Source organism: Rhinoraja longicauda, chromosome 3 (assembly GCF_053455715.1).
Source record: "Rhinoraja longicauda isolate Sanriku21f chromosome 3, sRhiLon1.1, whole genome shotgun sequence".
Taxonomy (NCBI): Eukaryota; Metazoa; Chordata; class Chondrichthyes; order Rajiformes; family Arhynchobatidae; genus Rhinoraja; species Rhinoraja longicauda.
In genome coordinates this window covers 98,869,577-98,876,037 of record NC_135955.1, presented here as the reverse complement: position 1 = coordinate 98,876,037, position 6,461 = coordinate 98,869,577, and positions in this window count along the sequence as shown.

Here is a 6,461-nt window from a genome sequence, read left to right as displayed (position 1 = left end):
GGGAGGGGAAGAGAGGGACAGAGGAACTATCTAAAGTTGGAGTCAATGTTCATACCGCTGGGCTGCAAGCTGCCCAAGCGAAATATGAGGTGCTGTTCCTCCAATTTCCAGTGGGCCTCACTATGGCACTGGAGGAGGCCCATGACATAAAGGTCAGACTGGGAGTGGGAGGGGGAGTTGAAGTGCTCAGCCACCGGGAGATCAAGTTGGTTGAGGCGGACTGAGCGAAGGTGTTGAGCGAAACGATCGCGAGCCTGCGTTTGGTTTCGCCGATGTTTTGGCACATTGATGGGTCATTTACTGTGGGACCAGGAAGCTCCAGAGACAGTAGGTTTCACTGTACATCTCTGCTGAGTATTTGACATCATGTCTGTATCTGAGTTGGAGTTTAGTTTATTGTCACGTGTACCGAGGTACAGTGAAAAGCTTTTGTTGCGTGCTGTCCAGTCAGCGGAAAGACAATACATGATTACAACTGGACCATTTCTCAGTGTACAGATACATGATAAAGGGAATGTCGTGAATAACGTTTAGTGCAAGAATAGTGAAAGGCCTGGATAGAGTGGATGTGGAGAGGATGTTTCCACTAGTGGGAGTGTCTAGGACCAGAGGCCATAGTCAGGGGGTGATGAATCTGTGGAATTCATTGCCACAGTGGTCCCATAACAGAAGCGTCCACGTTGCAGGGCTGGAAACTGGAAGTGTCCTGAGCTAATTCTGCTACCACCATCATTGAGTAGAGGAGCAAAGAGGTCCTTCTGCAGTTGTGCAGGGCCCTAGTGAGACCGCACCTGGAGTACTGTGTGCAGTTTTGGTCCCCAAATTTGAGGAAGGATATTCTTCCTATTGAGGGCGTGCAGCGTAGGTTCACTAGGTTAGTTCCCGGAATGGCGGGACTGTCGTATGTTGAAAGACTGGAGCGACTGGGCTTGTATACACTGGAATTTAGAATGATGAGAGGGGATCTTATCGAAACATATAAGATTATTAAGGGATTGGACATGCTAGAGGCAGGAAACATGTTCCCGATGTTGGGGGAGTCCTAAACCAGGGGCCATAGTTTAAGAATAAGGAGTAGGCCATTTAAAACGGAGATGAGGAGTGAATCTGTGGAACTCTCTGCCTCAGAAGGGCCAAATGGCCTACTCCTGCACCTATTGTCTAATGTGTATCTATTGTAACAAGTGATGGCTGCCAATGATTGTCGCCGGAAATAAGGGGACATTTGAAACATAGATGATGGACATGAAAGAGGAGATTGCCGCAGAAGACTGTGGCCAAGTCAGTGGATATATTTAAGGTAGAGATAGATAGATTCTTGATTAGTGCGGGTGTCAGAGGGTTATGGGGAGAAGGCAGGACAATGGGTTCAGGAGGGAGAGATAGATCAGCCATGATAGCTGGTCATCGAGGACTCGGTGGACCGAAAGTCCTGTTTCCGCTCTGTATCTCGAAACTAAATTAAACTGTTGTTGTTCGTCCTTCTGGTTCGAAGATGACCATGACTTCACTTTCAGTTGGAGGATTGGTGACTGTGGGTCCGGAAGTGACTGGTGAGGCCAATCCGGGCCCGGAAGGCACGCCCACACGTAGGACACAAGTGGATGGTTGCTGAAGTGGAAGTGGAGGTAGCCCGGGCCTTGCGCGCGGTGCGTTTCCTCTGGGCCTCTGCAGTGCGTCTGTTCTCTGCTGCACGGGCTCCTGTGGTGAGCTTGCTACGCCAGGTTGGACGGTCCAGAGCAAGAGATTCCCAAGTGCTGAGGTTGATGTCCAAGTCTTTGTGGGACACTTTGAGCCAGTCCTTAGTCCTTAAACCAATGAAACTATAAAGGTGAATTGGAAGTGCAGTCACCGTTAAAACATAGATTTGATGAAGAGATGTTTCCATTCGGTAATTAAGTTGTGGTTTTCACTGAAATCCAAAAAGGACTTTGGTTTCTTGAAAATAAAAGTAATTCTAAACTTTTATTTTAAGGAAAGCAGTGCCCTTTTCAGACGAGTGTTTCCAAAAGAGTCTAAAAATCTTCTGGTTCTTGGCTGTTCCTCTGAAGGTATCTCTTCTCCAGTGTATCCTGTAACCTAAACAGACTATGTTTTCCAAACACACCTTGAATTTCCATCATAATCGGTAATATATTTGGACCGGAGCAGGTTTGGCAACTTAAAACAGGAGCAAGCTAGAAGTTGGAGGTTCTTTAGCTGGACAGCTGGGACTATAGGCTTTCATCGGGGTCTGTTCTAGGAACTGCTCGCAAATGTGGGAGAGCATGTCCCACAATCATTTAATAAAATTTATTGACCTCTTAAACTAGATGTCTGGATAACGAATACGAGGGAGTTTTATTGGATTTTAAAGAATCTGGATCTGTTAATCAGACGGTAATTGAAATAAAAGGTTTGCTTTTGTTGGAGCAAGACATTTGAGAGAAGTGTTTAAGTTTATGAAGGGAGGATGTGGAGAAGACAATTTCCTGACTGGACCAAAGTATAAGATTGTGTCCGTGACGGACTGCAGATGCTGGAAGCTGAAACAAGAAACAAGAGACAATAGACAATAGGTGCAGGAGGAGGCCATTCGGCCCTTCGAGCCAGCACCACCATTCAATGTGATCATGCCTGATCATTCTCAATGCTGGAGGATCTCAGTGGGTCGAGCAGCATCTGTGAGGGTTCAGATTTAGGTTTATTCGGGTCTGGACTCTTCTTCAGACTGAATAGGGCCCTAGTGAGACCGCACCTGGAGGACTGTGTGCAGTTTTGGTCTCCAAATTTGAGGAAGGATATTCTTGCTATTGAGGGCGTGCAGCGTAGGTTTACTAGGTTAATTCCCGGAATGGTGGGACTATCATATGTTGAAAGACTGGAGCGACTAGGCTTGTATACACTGGAATTTAGGATGAGAGGAGATCTTATCAAAACGTATAAGATTATTAAGGGGTTGGACACGTTAGAGGCAGGAAACATGTTCCCAATGTTAGGGGAGTCCAGAACAAGGGGCCACAGTTTAAGAATAAGGGGTAGGCCATTTAGAACTGAGATGAGGAAAAACTTTTTCAGTCAGAGAGTTGTGAATCTGTGGAATTCTCTGCCTCAGAAGGCAGTGGAGGCCAATTCTCTGAATGCATTCAAGAGAGAGCTGGATAGAGCTCTTAAGGATAGTGGAGTCAGGGGGTATGGGGAGAAGGCAGGAACGGGGTACTGATTGAGAATGATCAGCCATGATCACATTGAATGGCGGTGCTGGCTCGAAGGGCCGAATGGCTTCCTCCTGCACCTATTGTCTATTGTCTATTGTCTAATAGGAGGAGGGGGGAGAAAGCTGGACAATATAGGTGGGGCCAAGACGAAGCCTAGTTGGTGATAGTTGGATACAGATAAGGGGGATCGAGTATTTTAATTTAGTTTAGTTTAGGTCAGGGATACAGTGCGGAAACAGGCCCTTCAGCCTGCCAACCAGTGATTCTCACACACTCATGTTATACTTTCCCATACCCTGGGAAATTTACAATTTCACATAAGCCAATTAGCCTACAAACTGTTCGTCTTTGGAGTGTGGGAGGAAACCGGAGCACCCGGAGAAAACCCACGCAGGCCACGGGGGAAATAGTACAAACTCCGTACAGACGGCAGCCGCAGTCAGGATCGAACCCGGGACTCTGGCGCTGTAAGGCACCAACTCTACCGCTGCGCCACCATGCCAAGTTAGAAGATGGTGGAATAAGTGACAAAGACCAGAAGTGATCCGAAATGCTGCCTGTCCATTCCCTCCATAGTTGCTGCCAGACCCGCCGAGTTCCTCCAGCACATGGTGTTTTTCTTAAGGTTCCAGCATCTGCAGTTCCTTGTGTTTCCAAAGTACTCCCTGCCAGAGTCCTGAAGAAACACGAACATCTGCTTTCCATCTGAGCAGATTCCCATAAAATGCCAACCAGAGATAAAGTGATGGAACGCTTGCACCTAACGTGGACGTGCTTCAAATTGTTTTAACAACAAACTAATCGCTGGAGGAACTCAGTGGGTCGGGCAACACCTGCGGAGAAAATGGACAGAGGTCCTTTCAGATCAGGAGCTGGTAGACGTTTTATGACTTTAGACTTACTTTTGATCTGAAGAAGGGTCCTGACCCGAAACGTCACCCATTCCTTCTCTCCAGTCTGCTGAATTAGATTTAGATTTTTAGATTTGGATTATTATTTTTTAGATTTAAATACAGCGCGGAAACAGGCCCTTCGGCCCACTGAGTCCGCGCCGCCCAGCGATCCCCGCACATTAACACTATCCTACACACACTAGGGGCGATTTTTACATTTACCCAGTCAATTAACCTACATACCTGTACGTCTTTGGAGCGTGGGAGGAAACCAAAGATCTCGGAGAAAACCCACGCAGGTCACGGGGAGAACGTACAAACTCCGTACAGACGGCGCCCGTAGTCAGGATCGAACCTGAGTCTCCGGCGCTGCATTCACTGTAAGGCAGCAACTCTACCGCTGCGCCACCGTGAATTACTCCAGCACTTTGTGCCTATCTTCTTACTTTAGACTTTAGAGAAACAGCACGGAAACATGCCCTTCGGCCCACTGAGACCGCACCGACCTGCGTTCAGCCCGTACATTAACACTATCCTACCCACTAGGGACAATTTACAATTTACAGAAGCCAATTAACCTACAAATCTGCAGGTCTTTAGAGTGTGGGAGGAAACTGGAGCGCCCGGAGAAAACCCACGTGGTCACGGGGAGAACGTACAAACTCCGTACAGACAGCACCCGTGGTCAGGATCGAACCCGGGCCTCTGGCGCTGTGAGGCAGCGAATCTACCGCTGCGCCACCGTGCAGCTCAACTGCTGCTGAATAATCTAAGTACCCCTCAAAAATGCAGCTCTGAAATGTGTCCAGGCCTCATGTTTCATTATCTCATGGTCTGATCTTTCACAGTGTGATCTTTGACTGGTGTCAGTGTTTGGAAATCTTGAATCTCAAGATCAGTCACCATATGCTTTATATTTTATACATTTCCAGTCCATTACATAATATTCATGTCAAATAAATCTCAACAACCACAGAGAAGGGGGACATTAACATTTTTTGCACATTAACTCATTTCTTCCCATGTACGTCTTCCAACCTCCAAGCGGCTTGAGTTAAGTTAGCCAAGTGAAGCAAATAATATTATGTGCTTTAATTAACGAAACAAAGCACAGCTTATCTAGCAAAAAAAGTCATTGATTTGTTTGAAGGTAATTCTGAAGAAGGGTCTCGACCCGAAACGTCACCCATTCCTTCTCTCCAGAGATACTGCCTGTCCCGCTGAGTTACTCCAGCATATTGCGTCTATCTTGGGCGGCACGGTGGCGCAGCGGTAGAGTTGCTGCCTTACAGCGAATGCAGCGCCGGAGACTCAGGTTCGATCCTGACTACGGGCGCCGTCTGTACGGAGTTTGTACGTTCTCCCCGTGACCTGCGTGGGTTTTCTCCGAGATCTTCGGTTTCCTCCCACACTCCAAAGACGTACAGGTATGTAGGTTAATTGACTGGGTAAATGTTTTTTTTAAATTGTCCCTAGTGTGTGTTAATGTGCGGGGATCGCTGGGCGGCGCGGACCCGGTGGGCCGAAGGGCCTGTTTCCGCGCTGTATCTCTAAATCTAAAAAAAATCTAAATCTAAAACAAAATAAAAATCAGCAGTTCCTTCCTACACATTTCATTTTTACTGCCCCATTAGTCGCTCCTGGCCAAACGATCGTGATTGAAAGTCTGTTCAACTGAGCATCAGAAGATAAACGATATCAGTGTGGCAAGGATTAGGGAGAATAACATTAATGGAGGACGGGAGGCAGACCGGAGAGAATCACGTGTGTTCATCAGTCCTACATTTTGTTCACCCCTTCATGTTGCATCCAAACTTAGTTTGGTTTCGAGATTCAGCATGGAAACGGGCCCTTCGGCCCATCGAGTCCAACCTGCCTTAACTACCTCCTCCGGCAGCTCATTCCATACACCCACCACCCTCTGTGTGAAAAAGTTACCCCTCGGATTCCTATTAAATCTTTCCCCCCCCTCACCTTAAACCTGTCCTCTGGTTCTCCATTCCTGTACTCTTGGCAAGAGACTCTGTGCGTCCACCCGACCCATTCCCCTCACGATTTTGTACACTCTATTCCTCTCGTGATTTTGTACGCAATCTTTAGAGAACTGTTTGACTGGGGCAGGTTCAGAAATGGTTGATGTGGAAAGTTCCCTTCTGCCACTCTGAAGGATGCAGGCGTGGAATCATGCTGACCATGTTAAGTGTGGGACTCGCCACCCACGTTGTAACTGGAGCACCTGCTTTTCCCTTCAGATAATTGCCCATCCCGCACTACAGCTAATCACCACCTATGGAACTGGCATTCATATCTCCGACATCTCCCTACCGTTTCTGGACCTCACCATCTCCATCACAGGAGACAGACTAGTGAC